The sequence below is a fragment of the Arachis hypogaea genome, chromosome 19 (assembly GCF_003086295.3).
Source record: "Arachis hypogaea cultivar Tifrunner chromosome 19, arahy.Tifrunner.gnm2.J5K5, whole genome shotgun sequence".
In the NCBI taxonomy this organism is placed as follows: Eukaryota; Viridiplantae; Streptophyta; class Magnoliopsida; order Fabales; family Fabaceae; genus Arachis; species Arachis hypogaea.
In genome coordinates, this window is record NC_092054.1 from 88,847,371 (window position 1) to 88,860,586 (window position 13,216).

Consider the following 13,216-nt stretch of genomic DNA (forward strand, 5'->3'; position numbering starts at 1 on the left):
ACAAATAACTTAAAGGAGACCGATATAACCAAGTCAGACTCCTACAACTAAAAAGTTATAAAAGCAATCCCTGAAAGAGATCGGACAAAGATCCAAGAAAGAGGATTACAAAAATAACTTAAAGGAGACCGATATAACTAGGTCGGACTCCTACAACTAAAACGTTATAAAAGCAATCCCTGAAAGAGATCGGACAAAGATCCAAGAAAGAGGATTACAAAAATAACTTAAAGGAGACCGATATAACCAGGTCGGACTCCTACAACTGGAAAGTTATCAAAGCAATCCCTGAAAGAGACCTGACAAAGATCCAAGAAAGAGGATTACAAAAATAACTTAAAGGAGACCGATATAATGAAGTCGGACTCCTACTTCTAAAAAGTTATGAAAGTAATCCCGGGAAGATATCCGACAAAGATCTAGGAAAGGGATTACAAAAATAACTTAGAAAAGGACTGCGAAAATAACTCGGAGGACTAACTTGAAGAAATCGGTTACAAATCGTGGGAAATACAAGCCGGAGCGAGAACGAACCAAAAATCAAGTTAGACCTACCTAGTCACAACCACAAAGGATTCAAGATACAAAGTACAAAGCAATTCAAAAGAGATACCAAGTCGAGCACAAAAAGTGCGATATCATCCACAAGGTTATAAAAGCCTCGGAGGCCACCAAAACCTATCTCAAAAAAGCTAAAGCATGCTACCATTTGTTTTTCATAAAAAACAAAAGTTGCTAGGCAAGCAACGGGAAAGTGTCAGCAATTAACAAAACATAAAGAGTTTAAAAAAGCCCACAAGCCGGGCCAACTACATATCCAGAATAAAGTTAAAACTAAGGGTCAGAAGATTTTTTAGCAGCATCAGGCCGAGGAGACGGAGGCCGAGTCTGGAGAGGAACAGCATCTACAGTACTGTCATCCCGGTTCAAGATCTGGCAGTCGGGGTCAGAAGCGGGAGGACCAACCTCGGCAGGGACAGCAGAAGTTGACACCTTGGTAGAGGCCACAGGGGGAGGATCGACATCATCCTCATCCTCGTCATCAGGGACAACCTTGCCATCCCTGACAACGTTCTCTAAGCTAAAGAGGGTCAGGTCGGCCTCAGGAGCAATAACCCGAACTTGTTCCCTCAGGTTCTCATAGGCAGCAGTTACACTGCCAACAAGATGACCTTGGAGTTCGGAATAATTAGCCCGGGCATTCTCCAACTCTTCTCTCAGACGCAACACCTCTCAGTAAGACGTCAAATAACTGTCCTTATGCCGCATAGCCGTATCCTCGGCCAATCTCAGAGAACCAGCCAGAGAAGTAGAACTAGCCTTTTCATTCTCCAAGTCTTTCTCCAACTTGGCCACCCTTACTTCAAGCTCCTCCTTCAAGTCCTTCATCCGATCAAACTCCTGTTTGGCCTCCTCCATAAAAGCTTTAGTAGCATGGAGAGGAAGACTTTGAGCAGTTCGATATAGGGCCGCCCCCATGTGTGCCAACTTGATACCACTCCGGGTGACATAATCAAAATGATGAAGAAGCGACACGTCGTCCATAGGAAGAACACCATAAAGGCCGATTTGTTGATGTACAAACTCAACCGCATCAAAGTCAGGAGCATTAAGGTTGAAAGGCTCAGTTGTTCTTTGCTTTTTACTAGGAGGGGCACCGGAAGCTGCAACAGAAGATTGTGGAGAATCGACCAGACAGACCCGGGGAGTAGGAATTGCTTTCCTCGGCCCGGCAGTACTCGATATAGGAGGTTTAACTAGAGGCTGAGAAGATCCCTCTCCGGCCGCCTTGGCCGAAATGTTTAAAGCAACGGTCGTCTTCTTCGCCTTCTTATAGGCTCTCATAGAATCATTATTCTTCAACATCTCTAAAAAACACAAAAATCAAAGACAAGTTACAGCACAGGAGAAACAAAACTCAGGAGCAAGTATAAAAACAAATCAGACAGTACCCAAAGCAGCCCGAACCAAAGATGGATCACTCAAAAATCTCTTCGTGTCCAGATTGGGTGGCTTCCCCCACAAATCTTCAAGAACAACTACAAAGGCCCACTCGACCTCACTAAGCATTTCCCATGTGTAATGTGGCACTCTTACATTCTTTTGCCACTCCAGAGGAAAAGCAGGCTCATCATTTTCATCAAGAAAAAAGGGGCGAACCCCCTCAATGGCACGAACTCGGAAGAAATAGTTTTTAAAATCTTTAAACGACTCATCATACATGGCAAAAACTTTATGCCCCTGGGCCGACCTGAAAGAAACCCAGGAAGCTTTCTTTCTGGAGGAACCTCCAGGTTTGGCCGAGACAAAAAGATAAAAGAAAAGAGTTTCAGAAGGTGTTATGTCCAACTCCTGACACAGAAGTTGAAATATTTTGATAAAACCCCAGGAGTTCGGATGAAGCTGGGATGGAGCAATATTGCAGGACCACAACAAGTCAGTTTCAAAAGCAGTAAAAGGGAAAGTAACGTTTAATTGGCTGAAGAAGTATTCATAAGCATAGAAAGAGGGACGCTCCCCCTCGACGGAAGTCGGAAAACAAACTCTCTCATCAGAATCAGGAGCAACAAGCTCATAATCACTCTCACGGGCACTGTTATCACAAATCCTATGGCGCTTCCTCAGCTCTGTGCAAAATTCAGCATCCACAATAGAAACACACAACAAAACAAGGGAGTCTAGCCAATCGGACATCCCCTCAGGAACTCTAGAAGACATCTCTACAATGTTATTGCGAGAAGACATGAGGCCAACTAATCCTACAAGTAAGAAAAGAAGATGGGATTACTAAAAACAACTCGGACAAGGGAGAAAACAACTCAATACGATGCAGGTGAACACAAACAGAAAAGGAAAACCCCAAGAATCAAACCAAAATCTTAGGGCATCCTTTGGAGGCAGTAACAAAGCAAGGTTTCCAGGAAAATCTACAGCTCTCACCCCAGCATCTTTCAAACAAGAAAAAGACTTCAAACAAGCAAGCATTTCCAGAAGCATAAGTCATCACAGTCAACCAAGCAAAAAGCATTCCCAAAACATCAAAACACGCCAAATGGAAATCATCAAAGGTACGAACTTTTGAGAAATCAGACAAAAAGTAATCAAGCAAAGCAAGGAACGGATGCAGAGTTTCTATCAGATAGTAAAAAATCAGAAGCAACAAACAAAAACCCTATAAAGCCTCGACGGAAATGCCAGAGGAACACACAAAAGAAAGCCAAGAAAAATGCATTTACAGCGACAAACAGATGCAAAATCACGAAAAGGTCCAAACTTTCAAAACATGCAAAAGCAAAAGCTTCACCAAAAAACTAAAGATGAAGCTGGGAAAGAAGCAAGAAAGTTAGTACCAACCTGAAAAGGCAACAGACTTCAGGGAAGGTGAAGAGGGACGGCGAAATCTGGAATCACTACCTCGAAGCAAAAGAAAAGACACGAGCAAAAGAAAAAATCGCTGGGCTGAAACGCGAAACTACGAACTCCAGGCAGAGGCTTTAGAAAAATCAAACAAACGCCGCAACACAAAGAAAAGTTGAAAGCGAGAGAATGAAGGGAAAAATGCGAAGAAGTTACGAAAAGGGCGAAAGAAGAGAAACCGTTTCTGGGTTTTCAACATCAAAATAAAGAGGCAAAAGGAAACGGGGCAATTAATGCTAAAATTAAAAGGCATTAAACCCTCGCACGTTCACAAAGCGCCGATATAAAAGCGCGCGCTTTTAGAGGAAAACGTTCTACATTCAAAAGCTTCTACAAAGGAATCGACAAAATGCTGGAGATCGGCTTCACTAAAGAAAGACCGAAGTCAAGAACTCGACCTCAAAAAGAAGACCGAGCTCAAGCAGGGGCACTGTTCATACCCCGGGTGGAGCTGTCCGAACCAGGATGTTCAGTAATAAAGCGACCGACCTCCTTAGGTCAAGCGGACCGACTTCTTTACGAAGAACTCAGCCAAATCGACAGGAAAGTCCAAAAAGGGCCCTATTCAAGGAATACGACCCAAATCTAAAAGGTCGTTCAGGCCTACAGAGAAGGGCAGTTCCGTTGAAGATGCGCTGACCTCAACCCAAAAGATAAAGATAAGATAAGATAACTAACTTATCTTATCCAAAGGTCACATCTCACCATTATAAATACACTGGAGCACCCAGGTATAACTCATACTCTGATTCTACATAAAAACCTGCCTAATACCCGTGCTAACTTAAGCATCGGAGTTTCTTGCAGGTACCCCCCACCCTCTGGTGGCCAAGGATCAGCAGTGCAGCAAATCCAACAAGTCGGACACAACAGCTCCGGCCGCCACCAGCCAGTTGGACACGTCATCTCCGACCAGTACCAAAGATCTCATCCGAGATCAACCTCTAGTTTCAGGCAACCCTCGGAACAGCTGGGGTAACCTAACGTTCCTCTTGAGTCGCATTTCTCTGCCATTTTTCTAATGCCTTCTGCTATGAGTTCATGAACCTTGATTTCTCCTCCTTTGAGTATACAGTGTACCAGTGTGGCTCTCTTGAGATTCACTTCCGAGTTGTTCGCTGCTGGGAGGATGGACCTCCTTACAATTTCGAACCACCCCCTTTGCTTCTGGAGTGAGATCTGCTCTCTTGATGAACCTTGGTCTCCTATCTGCATATCTTTTCCAGTCAGCTCCTGGTACACAAATGTCTTGCACAATCTGGTCATGATTAGGGTTGTTGTCCATTCTTGAATGATAACTCTCTTCTTCAAATGGGATGGACCGCAGTTTTAATGCCTTCATGACACTCATGGGACCAAAATCCACAATCTTTCCTCTCACAAAGCTTGTATATGACTCATCTGCCTTATCATATCGGACCGCATTTGCATAAAACTCTCTTATAAGATTTGCATTCACCTTAATGACCAGATCAGCGAGGAGCTCCCATCTTCTCTTTTCTACCTTCTTTGTGATTTCGGGACACTCAGTTTTCCTAACTTGAAATCCCAGCTCATAAATGATCTCCTTAACCACCATCTACTCGTATTGCAATGCATGGTGCAAGCTTCTAAATCTCTTTTCATCATACGGGTGTTGCTCCATAGGTTCCTTTCCCTTCCTTCTTTTAGAGCTCGAAGATGCCATGAATGAGGGTTAATGTGTGAAGTTGGCAATGGTGTGGAGACTTTTGGTTGTTTAGGGTTGAGTGCAATGAAGGGAGTGAAGGGGAATCCGAAATGGAGAGGTGTGCAGAGTGGGGTACGAAACAAGGATCACTTGTATAGAGAGGTTGTGAGTGAATGGAGGGTGTGGATTGATGGAGTGGTTGTTTGATGGACGGTTGGGGTTGTGCATGGAGAAAGGACAAGGATCATCACTTTATGATGGAGATTGCTCGGTCTTCAAGAGTCCCATCCTTTTCAATGTTGCATGGCAACATTTTCCAATGCCTTCCCTTTTTAGAACAAGTGTGTAGTTTCTCCTCATGAAGTGGCCGAACCCTTCTCATTTAGTTGTCCAATCAATCTCCTTCAATGTTCCTCTCCTTTTCCTAAAAAGATAAAAGAAGAAAAGGAAGAATTAATCATCATAAAAAAACAATTTAAACTTTTCGGCTAGAATAATAAAAAGAAGAAAAGATTTTGTTTATTCATGAACTCCAACTAACTAACTAACTGTGTATCCTTATATGCACATTGGTGGCACCATGGGGTGACACCAAACTTAGTTTGGAGCACTGTGATGAAAAGTTCTGTTCAAAGCTCCAAGATTAGCATGCTCTCAGTTGCATTCATGCTTTCTTGGCACGCTTTGAACACCAAACTTATTCTTCACTATATACTGCAATATAAGGATTTCACCAAGTCTTTGTCAAGTTTGGGTTGGAATTCATGAATATTGGCTTATTCACTAGTAAAAGCTAATAAAACATGGGTTGCCTCCCATGAAGCGCTTCTTTAGCGTCACTAGCTTGACGTTTCTTCTTCATCAGGGAGGTTGATAATGCTTCAAGTCCTCCCTTCTTGCCTTGGACTTATATCCATTGGTTGTATCAATGATCTCTACATGTTCCAAGGAGAGAACTCTGTTGTTAGTGAAGACTTTAGGTAACTGAGATGGTACAGTGGGGAGATTAGGGGGGATATCTGGGAAGTAAGCTAAGATCACTTTATCTCCTGGAGAGAAGTCTTCCGTAGGGATCTTCTTGTTCCTCCACCCCCTTGGTACCTTCTTCTTTATCCCTTTTGATGTTGCCTTGCTCTTGGTGACTTCTTCTTCTAAGGGAATTTTGTTGTTGTCTTCACATGTCTCTGGTGGTTTAGGTTCCTCCAGCTTTTTCTTGAGTTGTGACAACTGCTTATTTCCTTGTTCATCAACCCAGGGCTTTCCCAGATGGGCTGGTTGTGCTTCAGTGCCTGCTTCCTCTATCAGCATCTCATTATGATCTTTGCTTGGTTCTTTGTTTTCTTGGTCTGCTTCTTGCGAGAGTTTGAAGACATTAAAGCTGAGTCGTTCATCATGGATCCTCAATATTAGCTCCCCTCGCTCCACATCTATGAGTGCTCTGGCTGTAGCTAGGAATGGTCTTCCCAATATGATTGGGTGAGTGTGACTTTCTTCCATGTCCAGGATGACAAAGTCTATTGGGAGGAAGTATTTCCCAACCTTTAACAATACATTTTCCACCACCCCTATTGTTTGTTTTTGAGTTTTGTCAGCCAGCCTGATGACTACATCTGTGGGCAATATCTCATTGATCTGCAGCCTCTTTACCAGGGATAAGGGCATTAAGTTGATGCTTGCTCCCAAATCGCAGAGTGCTCTATCAAACATTGTTTCCCCTATGGCACAGGGGACATAAAAACTCCCTGGATCTTTTCTTTTTGTAGGCAACTACGGTTGAATGAGGGCACTGCACTCCTTGTTCATCACTATAGTTTGGCCTCCCTTGAGTGAGCTTTTCCTGGGAAGTAGCTCCTTCATATACTTGATGTACGCAGGCATATGTTGGATAGTCTTGATGAATGGTATGTTCACATGCAGAGATGCAAACAAGTCAAGAAATCTTGAGTATATTCTCTTCTCCACAGCACCATTGAGCAGTTGAGGAAAAGGTGCATAGAGTCTCAGCAGCTCCTGTTGTGAGATTTCTGGTTCTTGATGATCTTTTTCCTTCTTCTCTACTGAGGTATCTTCAGGTTGTTCTGACATATTGCTTGGCTTGTCCTCAATCTCCTTATCACTTATAGTGACCATCTTACAATCTTCCCATCTTACTTTCTTTGTTTCACCTCTCGGATTCTTCTCCGTGTCACTTGGGAATTCATCTGTGGATTTGGGAATCTGCTCAGAGAGATACCCCACTTGGGATTCCAGCCTCTTGATTGTGTCTCCCTGGTTTTTGAAGTTGGTTCGCACTTCTTCCTTGAATACCTTGTTGTCTTGAATCTCTTTGCCTATGCCTTCAAGTAGATTCTCAATCCTTGAGAGTCTTTCATCAAATGATGATAGGTCAGGCTGAGGAGGGTTATTTTGGCCTAGATATGAATGTGGAGAGGTGTTGTTATGGGGGTGTTGATATGGTCTAGATGTGAAGTGTTGGTGGGCTGCATTGTTTGGATTTGGGCGTCTTTGATCAAGGCTTTGGTCTTGTTGATTTCCCCACCCAAAGTTTGGGTGATTCCTCCATCCAGGGTCGTAGGTCTTGGAGTATGGATCATGGTTTTGCCTAGGTGAATTCCCAATGTAGTTGGCTTGCTCCTGACTTCCCTCTGCTTCTTCATTCACTCCTTCTTGGGTTGTTGATGAAGTGGTGATTGCTGCTACTTGGTTCCTCTCCATCTTCTTGGTGAGGTCAGCCAGCTGTTGGGTAATGAGCTTGTTTTAGGCCAGCAGAGCATCTACATTGTTTAGCTCTATTACTCCTCTTGTGTTCCCTCTTTCGGAAGCATAGAAGTAGTCATTCTCTGCTACAGTTTCAATGACATCTATGGCCTCCTCAATGGTCTTCTTCTTGTTCAAAGATCCTCCAGATGAATGGTCTACGGCCTTCTTTGACTCATAAGAGAGCCCTGCATAGAAAATGTGCAGCTACCCCATTCATTGAACATATCTGGTGGGCACCTCCTTGTTAGGTCTTTAAACCTCTCCCATGCTTCATACAGAGTCTCACCATCTTGTTGCCTAAAAGTTTGGACCTCAGCTCTCAGCCTATTGATTCGTTGAGGAGGGTAAAATTTTGCTAAGAATTTGTTTACCACATCTTCCCAAGTTGTCAAGCTTTCCTTCGGGAAAGACTCCAGCCACTTGGCTGCCTTTTCCTTGAGTGAGAATGGAAATAAGAGCAGTCTATAGGCGTCAGGATGAACACCATTAGACTTCACTGTGTCACATATTCTCAGGAAGGTGGTTAGATGTTGATTGGGGTCCTCTTGGACACTCCCTCCGAACGAACAGTTGTTCTGAACAAGGGTGATGAGCTGTGGCTTCAGTTCAAAATTGTTGGCATGGATGGTTGACTTTTGAATGCTACTTCCACAGTTTCCTAGGTTTGGATTGATGTAAGAGCCTAAAACTCTTCTATCCTCTCCCGCATGATTTGCTCGTCCTCTTCTGCCATGGTTGTGAGCTTCTTCTTCACGATGGTTTTCCATGTTTTCTTCCATGTTTGGTTCAAAGTATTCCTCCTCTTCCTCAGCACCAACTACACATTTTTCTCTTGCCTCCCTCCTTAGTCTAAGGAAGGTTCTCTCAGGTTCAGAATCAAAGGATGTTGAAGCCCCGCTTCTTCTCCCTGTCATACAACCAACAAGTACAAGCAAAGAGAATAGGTGCAGAAAGTATATCTGTTAGAATTACTGTTAGTGTGAGTGATGCAATATATCAAACAGTTAGTGGGTTAGTTAAATGAATTGTAAATAACAAAGAAAAAGTAGGGGGAAGGGAAGAAATTAACTAAAACAGAAAGTAAATGACTCAAACAGAAAATTAAATCAAACAAAAATAAAATGCTCAATCTAGTTATCCTGATGCACAATCAATCCCCGGCAATGGCGCCATAAACTTGATGCACGGAAAACTTGTCTCATAACAAATTTTCTTCGGCAAGTGTACCGAATTTGTCGTCAAGTAAAAACTCACAATAGAATGAGGTCGAATCCCACAAGGATTGATTGATCAAGCAACTTTAATTAGAGGAATGTTCTAGTTGAGCGAATCAGAATTTGAGTTAAGAATTGCAGAAAATTAAATGGCGGGAAAGTAAATAACAGAAAAGTAAATACTAGAAATAGAGCTGAATGTAAATGACGGAAAGTAAATTGCAGAATCTTAAATGGGGATGGGTAATTGCTCATAAAAGTAAATGACAGATATTAAAGAGAATGGGTAAGATCAGAAATGGGGAGTTCATTGAGCTTAGGAGTTGTTGCATTCTCCGGATCAATTTTATTTTCATGTCTTCCTCAATCAATGCACTCATTGATCTCCTTGGCAATCTTAAGTGATTGAATTACAATTTCTTGTAATTCAATCTCTTAAATCTTGATCAATAGCCAATTCCTTGGTCAATTGCTCATGAGAAGAGATGAAGTATGGTCACTGATTATACCACATGCATTTCCCAAATCAAGTGTTGAGAGGATTATTGTCACATATCCATCCAAATCCAATTTGGTCCAACACGAGAAAGCATTTCTAGCATGATCTCTTCATTCCTCTTTCAAGGTTCAGAAGAGATCCAAGTATGAATAGCTTCTTTTCCAAGATAACTACCCAATTGGATGAAGATCGAAAGCTTTCAATTAAAATCAAGAGAAAAGATAGAAGAAGAATAATGAAAACTAGTATTGATCCATCAAATTACAACAGAGCTCCCTAACCCAATGAAAGGGGTTTAGTTGTTCATAGCTCTGGAAAATAAAAACAAAGATGGAGAATACATGATGAAACTAGAAGTGCAGGGAAAGTAAATACAGAGAGTAATTCTATGCCCAGAGGCTCCCTATAATTTCCTACTCCCTTTTTAATTCAAAGCTACTCTTATATATACTACTCTTCTGTTCTTCTAGTTGGCTCTTCAAGTCTTGGGTATGGGCCTTTGGATCTTGAGTTTGAAGCAGTTCTCTTCTTCATTGGGCTTGGCTTTACTTGCAGAGAGAAAGTGTGAAGTGGGCAGAGACTTTAGCTCAGGGCGTTAGTGGTGTTAACGTTCAGTGAAAATATGGGTTCGAGAACATTAGTGACAATCACCTTTTTCACTAACGTTCCTCACCCAAGTAAGAGCCACGTTAACTTCAACGTTAGTGGCACAAACGTTGCCACTAACGTTGCCTCTATGCCCTTCGCACACGTTACTGGGACTTACCTTTCCCAGTAATGTTGAGAAGTCTCCCCCCTTCCCTACGTTAGAGTCCACGTTAACTTAGTTAACGTGGCTCTTTTAACGTAGGCTTGCCAATCTTCGAGAACGTTAGTGACACTTACCATTGTCACTAACGTTCCAATGTGCCCCTATTTCTCACGTTAGAGTCCACGTTAACTAGGTTAACGTGGCTTCTAACATGGCCATGCTAGCCATCTCCAACGTTAGTGACAAAGTTGAGTGTCACTAACGTTGGCTCAACATTCCCTTATCCACGTTAGCTTCCACGTTAACTAAGTTAACGTGGGAGTTAACGTGGCTCATGGTGGCATGTGTGGGCTCCTTCCAACGTTAGTGACAATGTTGGGTGTCACTAACGTTGGCGTCACCTCCCTTCTTCACGTTAACTTCCACGTTAACTAAGTTAACGTGGGAGTTAACGTGGCTTATTGGGGCTTGGCCGACGTTAGTGATAATGTTGAATGCCACTAACGTTGGCCTCCCCCCTTTCTTCTTAACGTTAGAGGCCACGTTAACTAAGTTAACGTGGTGACTAACGTGGCCACTTATGAGCTTGGTCCAACGTTAGTGATAATGTTAAGTGTCACTAACGTTGGCTCCATTTCCTTTCTTCCACGTTAGAGTTCACGTTAACTTATTTAACGTGACTCTTAACGTGGGCAATGATGGCTTCGAGAGCGTTATTGGCAATTACTTTTCTCATTAACTTTGCAAGTTACTCCCATTCCACGTTAGTGTTAACGTTAGTGTAACTAACGTAGCCACTAATGTGGTTCTTCTTTGCTTCCTTTGTCCTGAAATTAAGCAATAAAGTGCATCAAAGTTCTAATCCAAGTCATGGGAAATGCAACATCCAATTTGTCCTTAAATTCATGCAAAAATCCTCATGAAATCATGTAAAGTTCACAATGTATGCTTGAATCAAGATGTAAGTGAATATCTACCCAAAACTAGCTTATTTCCTAAGGAAATGCATGAAACAACCCTAAAAACAGTAAAGAAAAGGTTAGTGAAACTAGCCAAAATGCCCTGGCATCACTTGCATTGGATAGTAGACATCTTGGATTTCTACACTATTTGCACTTAGTTACTTATCTCCTGTAAATCCTAGTAACTAGTTTAATATAAATAGAACTTTTTACTATTGTATTGGTAGCTATCTCTGGACGTTTAGTCCTTAGACATTTGAGAGGCTGGCCATTCAGCCATGCCTAGACCTTTTTCACTTATGTATTTTCAACGTTGGAGTTTCTACACCCCATAGATTAAGGTGTGGAGCTCTGCTGTTCTTCATGAATTAATGCAAGTACTATTGTTTTTCTTTCAATTCACGCCTACTTCTTCTCCAAGATATACTCTCATACTTAATTCAGTTAAGTCAGAATGAAGGGGTGACCCGTGATAATCACCCACTATCTTCATTACTCGCTTAGCCAAGATCCGTGTGCCTGACAACCACAAGCAGTCTACATGATGTTCAACGTAGTCATTGGACGACAGCCAGAGTATATTCTCTTGGGTCTCTAATTCACGATTCGCATCGTCTCTCCTGATAACAGAGCATCTGAATTCGTGATTAGAACCTTCGTGGTATAGGCTAGAACCATTGGCAGCATTCCTGAGATCCAGAAAGTCTAAACCTTGTCTTTGGTATTCCGAGTAGGATCTGGGAAGGGATGACTGTGAAGAGCTTCAAACCTGTGAATGTTGGGCGCAGTGACAGTGTGCAAAAGGATAGAGAGATCCTATTCTGACGCTATTGAGAACCGACAGATAATTAGCCGTGCCATAGCTGTTCCGAGGGTTACCTAAAACTGTAAGTCGATCTCGGACGAGATCTTCTGTGATGGTTGGAGATGACGTGTCCGGCTTGTGGGTGGTGACCGGAGTAGTTGCGTCTGACTTGTTGAACTGGCGATGCTGCTGATCATTTGTCACCAGAGGGTGGTGGTACCTGCAAGGGACTCCGATGCTTAATTTAGCAAGGGTATTGAGTAGGTTTTTAGTAGAATCAGAGTATGAGTTATACCTGGATGCTCTAGTGTATTTATAATGGTGAGGAGTGACCTTCTTTGAGATAAGATAATTATCTTATCTTATCTTATCTTTGAGTGAAGTCATCTTATCTTCAAGGGAACCGCCCTTATTTCTATAGGCTTGGGCTGCCTTTGGATTTGGGTCGTGTTCCTTTGTTTGGGCCCTTTTTGGGCTTTTTCTGGTGATTTGGCCAAGCTCTTTGAGAAGAGGTCGGATAGTCCTGACCCGAAGAGGTCGTGATGCCAGGGCATCTTGGCTAGTTTTACTAGCCATTTTTTGTATGCTTTAGGTTAGTTTCATGCATTTTCTTAGGAAATAAGCAAGTATTTGGTTGAAAATACATTCCTACCATGATTCAAGCAAACATTGTGAATTTTGAATGATTTTATGAGAATTATGCATGAATTGAATGATAAAATGGATGATGCATGATCTCATGATTAAGAGCAAGACTTTGATGCAATTTGTTTGATTGATTTTAGGTAACAAGAAGCAGAGAAGAGCTATGTTAGTGGCTACGTTAGTGCCACTAACGTGGCCATTAACGTGGAAGGAAGGAAAGTTTGCAACGTTAGTGGTAAAGTTAACACCACTAACGTCTTCGAAGGTCATCTCAGCCCACGTTAGTTGTCCCGTTAGCACCACTAATGTGGGCACTAACGTGGAAGAGAGGAGAAGCCCCAACGTTAGTGGGAACGTTAACGGCATTAACTTTGAATAAGGGGAGCATGGAAAGTTAGTGGCAACATTAACGCCACTAACTTTAGCAAAGCAAAGGAAAACCCACGTTAATGGCCACGTTAACACCACTAACGTGGACCATTAACGTGGGAAAG

At 42.4% G+C, this 13,216-nt stretch overlaps 1 non-coding gene across 1 annotated transcript; it reads left to right on the top strand.

The window, feature by feature from the left end:
* Positions 1–8,065: 8,065 nt before the first annotated feature.
* Positions 8,066–8,172, top strand: LOC112780416 (small nucleolar RNA R71). The gene has a single exon (XR_003191256.1). It is a non-coding gene; the product is annotated as a small nucleolar RNA R71 (small nucleolar RNA).
* Positions 8,173–13,216: the final 5,044 nt, after the last annotated feature.